At 47.8% G+C, this 13122-nt stretch overlaps 1 protein-coding gene across 1 annotated transcript in view; it reads left to right on the top strand.

The window, feature by feature from the left end:
- Positions 1-4613: 4613 nt before the first annotated feature.
- Positions 4614-13122, top strand: part of SLC6A4 (solute carrier family 6 member 4) — a 438254-nt gene continuing 429745 nt past the window's right edge. The window contains exon 1 of the mRNA XM_069615255.1: positions 4614-4791. The gene's annotated coding sequence lies outside the window, so the exon portion shown is untranslated. The remainder of the gene's footprint in view (positions 4792-13122) is intronic.

The following is a 13122-nucleotide window of genomic DNA, read 5'->3' as shown; positions in this document are numbered from 1 at the left end:
ATATGCGCTTACATTTGTGGAGGTTTGCGCTGCGGAGTCGCGAAGCAGTTTCCTGGCACTGTGCTTCTAGTAGCGGTGCTCTGGCAGCTGGTCCTCTTCTGGAGACTGTGGTGGGCTGTTTTCTCTTTGGTCCTCCTTTGGGGCTGATGGTATTCGTGGTTCTCTAAACCAAACAGAGAAACTGGCCAGCATCTTGCAATAGAGGTATGGGGTGATTAAGAGTGGTGCTATTGTCAAGCACACAGGTACATATAGAAGGGACAGGGACTGGTGCGATCCCAACTGCCGCCTCCTCCCTCTGGAATGGATTGACTCCGGCTTTCACACTGGTTGGCCTCCCAATCCAAGAGAGGGTTGCCATCTCCTCTTGTCATGGTCAGGCAAGTGGGCCTGTCACAAAATAGCATAATATCATCGCATTAGGATTATTCCCAATGAAGTCTATGCATTTGCAGAACTCTCATGCCTCACAGCACTCACAGGTGGCCAGTAGGGCAATAAGAAGCACTTTTGAGTCCCTTCCTTTTGGTCTTCAACGTGCCTTCCGTTCATTGCCGGGGTTCATGCCTTCTGAGTAGTTTTACCAGACGTCCCGGTTTTGCCGGGACTGTCTGTGTATTTGCAGCTCCGTCCCGGAGTCCCGAGACTTTTTTAAGTTTAAAAACCTTGTCCTGGGATGGTAAAAAAAAAAACCGGGATGGTATCCAACCGATCCCCAAATCCCAGATGGGTTTTTGAAACTTAATATTGCCTGGGGACCCTGGGCGCTGCACCATGATACGGGACAGGGCACCCACATAGAAGTAGGACTACAGTTTCACCACTGAAGCTGTAGTCCTGCTTCTATGTCTGTGGTCTGTCCCGGTTTTTTATTTTCGAAATCTGGTCACCCTACTTCTGAGATACCTTCTATGAGGCTGCTACGTGGCTCAGCAGGTTATCACAGCAGTTTTCCGAAGTCTCATTGAGACACGCTGGTCTCGCCATCAGCATCTACCATGCCACCTCCATTGACAGTGACCATGGGCACAACGAAGCAACAAAGCGAGAAATCCACACTGGCAAATCCTGTGTGCACTTGTGTGTGATGTGCATAGGCCGTGTGCAGGGTGCTTCCACATTTAAATTGCGGTCAGGATGTGATATGACAGTGCAGAAGACATCAGGGGTTTGTTTAGCATCAGTTTCTTGCCCCTCAAGACGTTGCCCCTCACACATAGGTCCACCACAACTGGCAGTTACTCCAAAAAAGTGCCCCTTTCATACCTATTTTCCATACACCATCTCTCGTCTCTGTGAATGTCTATGGCTGCTGAACCCACAGCCCCCAGAAATGTTTCCATTGTCAAGACAGGCAGGGCTTTAAGTGGGCCTGGGCTAGCCAGGCCTCTGCCCTGGCAGTCACCAAATATTGCCGAACTGACCTCCCTTACCAAATTTCTTTAAATATAGGAGTGGCAATACAGTTCTTTGACAGTAGATGCCACCTTCAGTAATGTTTAGAATCACAACATCAGTTATTATTTTTGTTTATTTATTTATTAAGCACGCAGTTATATTTCGAACATTAGTTTTTCCTAAAATCCTCCTCTTCCAAAGTCAAGAGACGGTACAACATTCTCAATATACCCCTCCAGTTTCTTTTAACAGCATGTATTGGGGCACTTTCACAAATCACCCAATTATCTTCGCGTCAGACCGCTCTCCTTTTAACCATTGTTCTCTCTCATTCATACTTCATTACACTCGTCTCTTGGCTTACGGTACTCTAATTGTGATTCCTTCTGAAATAACCATGAGTTTAAGAAGGCCGGCCAGAGCCCTCTCAAATCCCTACAGAGAGTAATAGTGGAAGCTACCTCGAGAAAGGGAGCGCTGTCCAAAATGTATAAAGTCTTAATCACTGCGCAGCTTGAGGGCAGACAGAAGTTCAAGCAGTTTTGGGAGGATAATCTGGGGTGGGGGCGGTGGAGGAGGCGACCTGATCAAAACTCTATGAGGTGCTCTTCTCGGGATCTCTATATACATCTGTCATGGAACATAAGTTTAAGGTCCTCCACGCATGGCATCTCTCTCCGGATAGGTTGTCCAGAATGTTCCCTGGGATTTCACCCCTCTGTCCTAGAGAATGTGGTCAACAGGGGTCTTGGTATCACTTGTGGTGGGAGTGCTCCTCTATTCAGATCTATTGGTCAGAGCTATTGAGCTGGATCAGGGATATAGTGGGCCTCTCTCTCTCAGCTCTGCCCATCGAACTGCTGTTTGGCATTCCCTCCCCTGATTCCGAAGCGAGTAGGCTTCCCGGGGTAGTGCAAGCCATGTTGAGAGCAGGGAGATTGGCCCTGGCCCAGAAGTGGAAAAGCAACCTAGTTCCATCCAGAGCAGAATGGCTTGCAAAAATGTTTACTATTTTCACCCATGGGAAGCCGACTGCGCTTACCCATGACACGATGGAAACGTTCCCACGGGACTGGACGGTGGTGCTCCTGCACGAGGACTGTGGTGTGCAATGAGACTTTGATTATCCTTGTTTTGGCCTTGGCCACTTGAAGATCTCCATGTAAATCCTTTGTTGCTTCACTTTTAATGGATTGTTTTTCACGAACCCTTTTTGTCAGAACGTTTAAAGACTAATGTCCCATACAAAAGTTTTGTGTTACCCACAGTGCCCGGTTGGGCCCGGTTCAATATGAGCGGGGGCTGGGGTAGGGTGGGAGGGACTGAGGGAGGGGCGGAGTTATATCTGATGTGGATATTTCTGAAGTACTGAGTTCTCGTTGTATGGAAAATGTTCAATAAAAATTGAGTGGAAAAAAAAATAAATGACCATGAGTTAAACTTTCTTAAACTCCCAGTCCATTCCACTAAATAACTCCATCTCAGTTTTGAATCGTCAATTTCAGCGTTGGGGCGCCTTTAATGTTGAAAATCTCGTTCAAAAACAAACCCAGCGCTCTTGTAGCTGTGATTGCATGGCCTCCATAGAGGGCTTCCCACCAAGCGTTGGCATCTAGGCCATAAAGTTTATTCAGCTTTCTCAAAAGTATAGTAGTTCTCGCCTTTCTCAGTTTGCAACAAAACAGAATCAGAAGCTGCAGGGATTCTACTTTCTCCTTGCAAAAGCGGCATTTGTTATCCTTCACGAGGCCGTATTTAAACAATACCTCGTTTGTCCTTAGTATGTTTAACCGGAATCTTAGAAACAAGTCTTGGAACTTCGGCAAGGACATTTTTTTGGCTATTTCGGAGTAATGTTTGGCAAACCGTTCAGCGCTGTGGAGAAGGTGTGGCATTTAGATATAGACCGTTTTGCTTCAGTCTCAAACCAATCCGCCGCTAGCAAGGCCTCTGTCACCTTCTTTGGGTTATCACACAGAATTTCAACTGATAAACCCAAGTTATCTACCAAGGTTAGGCAGGCATCTCTCCACTGATTCAACGGCCGGAATGTCATGCCGTCCTTTCTGATCTTAATTGAGGTGGACAGTCACGGCATACTACCTTTCCGAATGTCATCAAGGATCTCCACTGAATCCTAACATATAGGGAGTAAAGGCCCAACTCATGTCTCATGACTCCAATTGGCACAGCATTTGGGAGCCTCAGGAGTCGCTTCCAATACTTGGATTCCAGTTTCTCCCAAAATTTTACCGGAAAATGTAAACCTGCTTCTCTGGCATATGACAGGGCTGGCACCACCTTCTGGTTGTAAAATGTGATGACAGGCTGTAGGGAGAATTTTCTGTATTTTTTCTTTATTAACAGGCCTTGCGCTGCGAGTGGTTTAATTTTCAGCAGGCGGCTTTCCTTCCACGGAGAATCTCCACGATCTGCACTGATCGTAATTCCTTAATGAAATATAGGTACTTTTCAAACAGGAGTTTGATTTTTGCCCCACATTGTATGAAAGCATTGTCATTGGAATGCCTTTAACTATTATGTCCAAATAATTGGATTTCTTTCAGAAGAGCTGTGGGATTGTATGGTGTACTGACCTCTTTTGATTTGATGCTCTGTTTCATATTTGAATATATTTATTGTGGTCAAAATGGATACACATTAACCATATTTAAAAAATCTTTTAAACCAGATCTGCTCCCTTTCATTACACATATCTAAACTTGATTGGCTCTTTTAGGCCACTCCTCTTACGAAGCTTCACTAGCTGCTTGGGATTTGAGGCTGTGAAAGACCCTTTTTAGGTCCTTCCCCGAAATATTGCATCAGAGCCACCCAGCTGGATGTCTTATCCCACTTAAGGCACTGAAGACAGCTGACTGAAACCACAAGTGCAATGGAGCCATGCCGCTAGAATGGCAGCCGTGGCCATTCAGTGAATGCAGAGGCCCACGGCCGCCATTATGGATATCCCCTGCACACATGACCAGACCCTTCTCTGCCTTTTTTTTCCAGTGTTTAGTTCAGCGCTGATTTTTGCTTTTCTTTCGTAATTTGGTTCTGAAGCGTAAACCGGTTAAGGGTTCCTCGCAGAGCCAGTTCAGCGAGCGCCTGAGCAAGTGCAGAGTGAGCGGCTGATCCTGTTTACCAAGTCACCTGAGACGGCGAGAACTCCGGGAGTGCACTGGGTCCTTCAGCGCCTTAACACACCTCAGACAGTGCACGTACCGAACTCGACGGGCGAAATGACCGAGTACGGTCCATTGGAGAATCCGGTCAGATCCTGGATCCAAGCCAGCCAGATTGTTAGAAGAGCCGCCAAGGACTGGAGATGATGGGGATAGTAACGTTGCCCCACCAGTGGTGGATGTAGTGGACCTCAGGCCACTCTGGGTGAGTCTTCTGGGTCAGAGAAAAGGTGTCACCTTCCCCTTCAAATCAATTCAAATGCTTATTCTTACTGCATGCCTCCTCAGTTGGTAATCTCGCAACTCTACTGACGCTGACCTCTAAAGAGGCCAACGTGCCCTCCAATACCGGCCCCAGGTCTGCCAGTGTCCAGTGTAAGTGGTTTAAGCGCACCCCGCCTCGCCTCCATCCCATCCCGCCTTCACCAACTTTCTGACAGCACCCGTGGGGGCCTCACTGAATCCAGCCTGAGACTCCTCGCCGACTCAAAGGTGTGTTTTGTTGACTGGGCACCTAAAGAAAGGGTCTGCTGATTAAACCTATCTCTGTCATCAGCAGCCCATTTTGACGAATATCTAGGCAATTAGACTGTGATGGGACATTTACAAATGAAAGCCCCCAACACAGCTCCCAAATATGTGCCTCAAACGCCTATCAAGAGCAAGTATCAGCCGAACAACAGAACGGAACCCCCTGCTGTTCTTGTAAAGTGTGTTTAAGGGTGGCACCGAGCGCAGCGCCATTCTTTAATAGACCCTGGGCCTGACAGATACATAAGTTTACATGACACTGAGCTGGAGGCAAGGCGCCCGTTATTTGCTGCAGGGAGCAAATGTTCTACCTGGCAGGGTAACAATTAACCTACAGCTTGCACTTCAATTGGGGGGGGGGTGGCTACCCGTTCTCTGCTGTTGATAGCCAATGCCTCAACATGGATGGCAGATCCTATGCTAGCGATGCTAGTTTGCTGTCCCCAGCAGTGCAGCAAGCCCAAGCAGCCGCTGCAGTGCTACGAAAGGGGCACTCTGCTGGGCTTGCTGGTTCGTCAGTTAACACACACATTTTCCTACCAACTAGCAGTACGCAGTTTCCTCCTGCACTACGCACAAGGAGCAGCCACCTGCTATGTTGATTACAGCAGCTGGAACTATGGGCGATGCCATCCCCCATTTTGTAACAATCTCTTCCTTTGTGTCTCTTGGGAGCAGCAGCGCTATGGAAGGATGTCACTTCTTCCCTGCCGGCAACTCTTATGGTTAGCAGTACCTTAACACAGTGCAGTTGTCACAGATGGCCTTAATAATTTGCGGATGTATCTGGAAAGTTCCATAATTTTTATTGAAAATTGCAACAAAGTATATCGCCTGGTTAGATGGTGTAGATTATTCAGCATACGAACAGGCAGCTAGTTTATTTAAGATACTGGCAGGAAATGGGGTTACCCCAGGTAAGTGCTACCAACCGGTAATTCCTAATTTCTAGTAGCCGGCTTACACTACAGATGTCTCCCTGAAACAATCAGCCTCATTACGAGGATGGAGGTAACCATGCTGCTTTTTGTGGCATGGCTACCTCCATACTGGGTACCGGGTCCGGGTTCCCTGAATGGGGACTTACCAGGCCATTCCGACCTTGGAGGGCCCGGTATTTCCCCATTCAGGGAACCCGGACCTGGTACCTCCCCATTCCCATTTGAGTCCCCAAAGGGCTCAATGGGAATGGGGATGATGCTAACAACGGGCCTGTTAATGACAGGCCCGTTGTTAGCATTCTGGTCGCCTTAGCGGGTCCCGCGAGGAGAACTCGTAATGGGGCGGTATTGGGATAACGGGGCCGGCATCCCTACCGGCCCCCTTATCCCTCTACCGCATACCTCGTAATGAGGCCTAATGTGTTCTTAACTCCCTGAGTAACATTTTACCTGGCGCTACACTAGCGCTGGTTAGTACTTAAGCAATAAGCCCTGAGCAGGGGGGCCTTACGACTTCAGGTAATGCCCCGGGGCTCATAGTTACAGGCCTGAGCGAATCGAGGGCCTTAACGAAGGCATCAGGGCATTACCTGAAGTGGGAATGCCCACTCCCCCCCCCCAGCTAGGGGCTTATTGCTATTAGTACCCCGGCCTGTAAAACCAGAGTACCAAAAGCAATTTTCTTCTGCTCCAAGGTGCTCTGCCGTTTCGCAATAGAAAAACAAAAAAACTAAAAAATGGTAGCTGTGGAATGGAAAACAAAGTCTATTTTCCCTTTCCGTGGTGGCCATTGAAAACACTTTTTAATAAGTAAACAAACTAAATGCCCCTTCTCCCTTTCCATGGCGGCCATTCAAAAAATAGGAAAAAAGGAAACAAAAAACATGTCTGCCATGGAAAGGAGAGAAGAGACTACGTGCAGACCCTGCTTCCTTTCCATGGCAGCCTGACGCAGATCAGGAGCAGACGCCCTGGAGACAGAAGTGTTTCCAGCATGCCCGCTCCCAAAGATGAGGAAAAAAGCAGGTAAGTGGAAGGAAGGGGACGGAGGTGGGAAATCTGTTGCAGGGGTGGGGGAGTGGCACGGCAGGGGTGGGGAGCAGAGTACTTACCTGAATCCGTGCCAGGGAAGATGGCGGCCTCCAGTCGTGATGAGGCTCGGTGCGGGGTATTACCATGTGGTAATTCCCTTGTTCTGAGCCTCCACATTGGCTTGGAGGCTGCCACCCCCACACACCGGGTACTAATAGTTGGTGGTGTATGTGTGCCGTTAGGCATTTCAGCTCTATATCCCCTTATTATTCTCCTCCTACCACTCCTCTCCTCTTGCGTCCAACTCCACCCACCATCTCTCCTCTCCATGTCCTTCTCCTCTGTCTTTCTAATGTTGCTCTCTCCCCCACCACTAACCCCTGCAGTCCGATATTACTACCTCCCTTTCTACCAGTCTCTCATCTACACTCTACTCATACTCTACCTTCTCTGCACTACTACTCTGCTCACAGTAACGCTTCTACTACTCTCACTGCTACTACTGTCCCCTCTCCTCACTTCCCTGTTGACTTCCCCACTTCTAATCCTCAGCTCCACCCTTTGATGTTACTCCTCTGACCATCCTACAACTACCACTCCATCTACACTACCAGTTCTCTCTTCCTCAAACTCAGCGATATGGTGCCTTGCTCACCTTTCTACTAAACTCACTCTCCCTAATCTCAGCTCCTCCCCACTTCTCTTCTACACCCTTCTTCTCACACTCCACTCCTACACCCAACTTTACTAGCTGCACCCTCTCCTAGCACGCACTCTCTCTAACACCAACTACTACAACCCCACTCCCCTATTCCCATCTCTCACACTATTTCCATTTCTCTCTCACACCTTATGTACACCACATCCTCACTTCCTGTACTACACTACAAACAACCAGTAGCACTCTTTCTCACAAATACCTCACCTTAGCAAAGCTTGGCCACCAACTCTCCAACACTCCGCTCCTATGTCCGTTTTCAGACTTGTCTCTCAATCCACCTTCCACCCACCAGCTCCTCCTTTGACCTCACCCATACATCCCACACTCCCCCTTTCCTCCTGTCGGCTTTTATATAGTGCTGCTGTTAGTTCTTTGCCTCCCCTCACCTTCTATGGCTGCAGCGCTCTCCTGACTCTCTGCACCAATCAGTGCCTACCTTTCCCCCAGGGGGTGGATTGAATTACACAAGTGAGAGGCTTCTTTAAAAAAGCCTCTCTGTGCCCCCCTTTCCCAACTCCTTGTCCCAGCATGGTTTTGCCACCAGTCTGATGGTTCTCCTGTTGGTTCTAGGTCGTGGTGGGCAGTCGTTGTTCTGCTTGCATTATAGCTTTTTAGTTTTTCTGGGGTGCTGGTCACTGTTGGTTTGTGGTGCTGGTTCACTGTTCAGATAAATTGTTGTATTTACGATTTTCCTGTTTGGTTCCGGTCTGGATTTTCCTGGCTGCTCGCTGATGTATTCTGGGAGTTGAAGTTCTGAAACAGAAAAGAGACAGCAGTGTATGGGGAGGCATTGAGAGACGAAGAGTGGCACCATCAGTAATATTTGTGGCAAACCGGTAGATTTTTCAGGGACTGGGCACCCTGAAAGCCAGGCTCGGCGGAATTATTTTTGGTGTGCCTCCTGCCTGAAGTAGCGAAGGGTCCCCCGCGCCCATTTTCAGGGTCATGACTCTAACCCTGTCACGCTGCATGCTTGAAGCCACCAAAGCAAAAAATCAATGTGTCTTGGTGAGTGTTGGCACGCCTCACAGCTAGTCCAAGATGCATATCGCAATTTGTCTTGGCAGCACGGTGCCCACCTTACCAGCTTCTTGCAGTTTATCTTGCCTCCTTAGGTCTGATATGAGGAAAACAATTGAAAGGTGTGTTTCTTGATGCATTTACCCTCATTGATGCCAGTGTGAAAGAAGATAGGCCTAAAGAAGGCAAAGAAGGGGAAATGAAGTAAAAAAATGTGGGTTGATGAAACACAGAATCATTGGATTACTGGGTTCTCTGTTTATGCCAGGGTACTAATAGAGAAGCACCCTTACTTGGCCGTACATGTTTTGCTTAACTTCATTAATTGTGTGCCGTAGGATTCCCAGGGAAATGCTTGGCTGCAGTGTGACGCAAAGTTCAGGCAGAGCAAAGGCGTATAAACCGGACATGGTTTGGGACCAAAAAAGTTAGATGTATGGCTTATTGAGATGACCCACAGGGCCCTGGGGCCCAGGCCTAGGCTTCACGGAACAGGCTTGCCCTTAGGGGATACAAGACAACTAAGGAGCTAGGGTTGGGTAGAAATCAAGGTTCTTTTGCAAGACTCTGCTTGCATGAGCTGGTGTGTTCTCTCCTTGGTTTGGTCCCCAAGAAAGAGGTGGCGAAGTTCTGTCTGAGTCACAGTCTGATTATCCAAAGGGGCAGGCAGGTAATGATGTCATTTAGCCAAAGTGCTGCTCAGTCTGATGCATGCCATTCAATATGGCACCCAAACACATCACAGGAGCTCGGGAGGGGACCCTGGTGGCCAAGACTGACATTGAGTCTGCTTTCAGTCTGTTACTAGAACATTCTGATGACTATGGGCTTTTAGGTTTTCAATGTGAAGGGGGATATTTCTTTGATGGATGCATACCGTGGGCTGTTCCGCCTCCTGCTCTTATTTTGAAATCTTTAACGTTTCAAATGGGCATAAAGAGAGCTCTGTGGTTCTAAATATATCCTCCCATAGATCCATGATTTTGTATTCGTGCTACAGGCAGAATCCTGTCAGTGTGGAAGGCTGATTGCAGGTTGTATCCAAGCCAGTCTTTAGGGGTTTCTCTTGCAGAAGTTAAGATAGAGGGGCTTATTGCATGTTTGGTGCTGCTTGCTATTGAGCTGGATTCAATGGTGGGAAAGAGTAGGCTGCCACGGGGGAAGGTTCAAGAGTTCGGCAATCCCAGGAAATGTGTTTGAGGGACAGAAAGTTCATATTACATCAGATTCAGGTCCTTGTTGGTCAGCTGAACACTGCCCTGTGGGTGATACCAATAGGACGTGTATTTTCAAAGAATATGGCTATGGGAGGCCTAAAAGGAAAGCGCCACCATTCGAGGTCGTCTAAATACAATAGGGCACATATGACGGTATGGTTAGCTTTCCAGTCAGATTTTAACTAGAAATATCTGTGCCCTTTGCCACAGGTACCTAAAGCTCAGTTGTCACTGTTTACCTGAGTGGCTGGCAGTATTGGTTTTAGTGCAATTGTGGGCAAACAATGGTATATGCACTATTGACTGGTGCATTTGTACAAATATGGGCTTACTTGCAAAGTCACTTTCTCAGAGCGTTTTCTCATTTTGCTTGCCTTAGTGGTTTGGGATCAGCTTCTCCAGGTTTTTCTGGTCAGATAACTTGTCAGTGGGTTTAGCCATTATTAGCCAGAGTGCACAATGCCCCTTTGCCTTGCAATTGCTTAAGGAGTTGGTTTTGCCTTGCAATTGCTTATGGAGTTGGTTTTGCCTTGCAATTGCTTAAGGAGTTGGTTTTGCCTTGCAATTGCTTATGGAGTTGGTTTTGCCTTGCAATTGCTTAAGGAGTTGGTTTTGCCTTGCAATTGCTTAAGGAGTTGGTTTTGCCTTGCAATTGCTTAAGGAGTTGGTTTTGTCTTGCTTAAAGGTAATTTTGGTCTTTAGAGCATGGCATTTGCCAGGTGTTAAGAAGAACGTGGCTGATTCCTTATCTCATGTTAAGATGAAGAAGTTCAGGACCCACTTTTCGGAGACAAACCTGGAGACGATGGCTTTCCCAAAGGGTCTATGGAATCTTGGTGCCCTGTTCTTCCAGAGCGGGTCGTGTTTGCCCTATCAATCACGACAAAGAATGTAGCCTTTAGTATCTTTTTCGCACTGACGCGGGATATGCATATGCAAGGTCCTTTTTCGTTACATGCAATGACGTGCTTCATAGAAGTTCAGAGGGCATCCGCATCCTCATTCTTTCCCAAAGCTGAGGGGTGCTCCAGAGAGGAGGCAGGGTTTAGTCTTGCATTGCAAGGGTGGGAATGCATATCCCCCACATCCTTGGATACAAGGCGCCTGCTTGGCCTCCTTGTCTCGGAGGATAGCTCAGAGGCAACATGCTCGACTTGCAAGCAAGACAACACAGGTTTGATCCCCGGGTCTGCGCTTAGAAACCTCTGGGTAATAAGCGCGTTATAAATAACCAATCATATCATATCATATCATATCAAGGTAGTTCTGTGCTTGGGCTACTTCCCGACATCGGTCTTTCGCAGTATGAGGATTTATGGTTTAGGCGGCCATGCATGCCTGCCGTTCATGGTGCTTTTCTTTAAAGTGAGTTGGTTACACTTTCAAAACCAGAGCATGGAATTACGTTTCGGGATATTCAGGTTGAAAGTCAAATTCTGTTTCTGAAGTTAAACAAGTTAACATGGCCAATGGGTGCAATTGTTTTTGGTGATACCCGGGCAGCCCTTGGGCCCCATCGAGGCAGCAAAACAGGATTTAGGTTTGAGACCAGCATTTCCTGAATCAGATAATTTGGATGCTTCCTCTCTGACCACATATCAGTCTGCAAGGGTTTGCGGTTTGGTACTTGAACAGTCAGGCATCGATCCTGCGGTTTTCTCAACTCACTCATTTCATATTGAGGCCTGACACTACAGCCTTTAGTTTGGGTATGGGGAACCTGCCATGAAAGGGGTTGGCAGATGGAAGTCTGGATGACCTGCGCTATTTTAGCTTACACCCACCCCCTTTGTTATTTATGCTATAGGGTCCTGTTAGGGAAGACTGACATGTTTTGCATGTGCCTCTAGTCTTGTTTCTCTTTTCCGGACCATTTACTGTGCCCAGGAAGCCTCGGTTAGTGTGGGTATGTGGGCTTTTTGTTTATGTCCCGGGCACCAGTAGTCGTCCATCCAGGAGATCGCCAGGTTACAGCTAAGCGGCCGGGGCATGAAGTTGTACAATGTGTGGCTCGTGTCTGATTTTGGAGGCGTTGGATGATGAAAAGTTCCATGAACGAAATTTGATTGTACTTTATTTGGGAGGTAATGATACGGGGGACACGGGGAGGCGGGTGGTGCGTGATTTGTAGCGGAGCAGATTTTCGTGTCTCGGCTCTTGTTTACTGGTCACTGCTTTATTTTGGTCTGAGAGGATTACTGCATGAGGCAGGGAAGGCATCTCAATGGAGGTTCTGAATGCCTCAGTGAAAAGTTGAACACTGATTTGTGAAAATTGATCCGTTGCTCTCACCTTTTTCATTCCGATGGCGTTTATTTATCTGAGGAGGCCACAAATGTTTTTCTTGAGACAATCCCTGGCCAGGTGTTCATGTTTAAGGTTGGTAGCTGCAATGAGGGCTGAGGTGCCCGTCGGGAGGGTCCCCCACTCTGTGACAGAGGTTCAGGAACCCTTTTGTAGATTTAGCATCTATTAGGTTTTGCAGGATGGTCGGGTCACATGGTAGGATTGCCGGTCTTGAAGCCCAGGCTCATAGCCCTCGGTTACCCACTGGGTGTCAGGTGAAGGTGGTCATGGTTCCTCCCGATGTAATCATTTGATTGTATGCAAGATGATCAGTTTTCTCATGTGGTAGTTGCCGTCCTCTGTGCCAGGACTAGTCACGGTCATTGCGCCAATGAAAATGTTATGCCTTGTCGGAAGGAAGGGGTGCTATTGTATTGTCAACATTTCATCATATATGGCCTGTCTGAGTGTTTTATTTCTGTGGGATCAGTGCTGGCCTCTTGCGTCATCTATGGGAATATCTCATCGTACCTGGGAACTCGCACAGCCCTTCCAAAAAATGATCACAGAGCAATAGCACAAACCCATTGTGCCGGAGAGGGTTGGGGAGGGAAAGCCTGGGATAAAGAAGGTTCATCTTCTCTGTTAATCCGGCCTTGATTGATGACGTTTATGCCAGAGACTCCTTCTGGGGCGACGATGGTGATTACAAGTAGATCTGAGTTACCGATTCTGGCTACAACACCCTTAGTCGCTTCCTAACGCAAACCCTTTTCTGAGCGAGTCCT

This window comes from Ambystoma mexicanum, chromosome 9 (genome assembly GCF_040938575.1).
Source record: "Ambystoma mexicanum isolate Mex_15411 chromosome 9, UKY_AmexF1_1, whole genome shotgun sequence".
Taxonomy (NCBI): domain Eukaryota; kingdom Metazoa; phylum Chordata; class Amphibia; order Caudata; family Ambystomatidae; genus Ambystoma; species Ambystoma mexicanum.
This window is presented reverse-complemented; position numbering and strand designations above follow the sequence as displayed.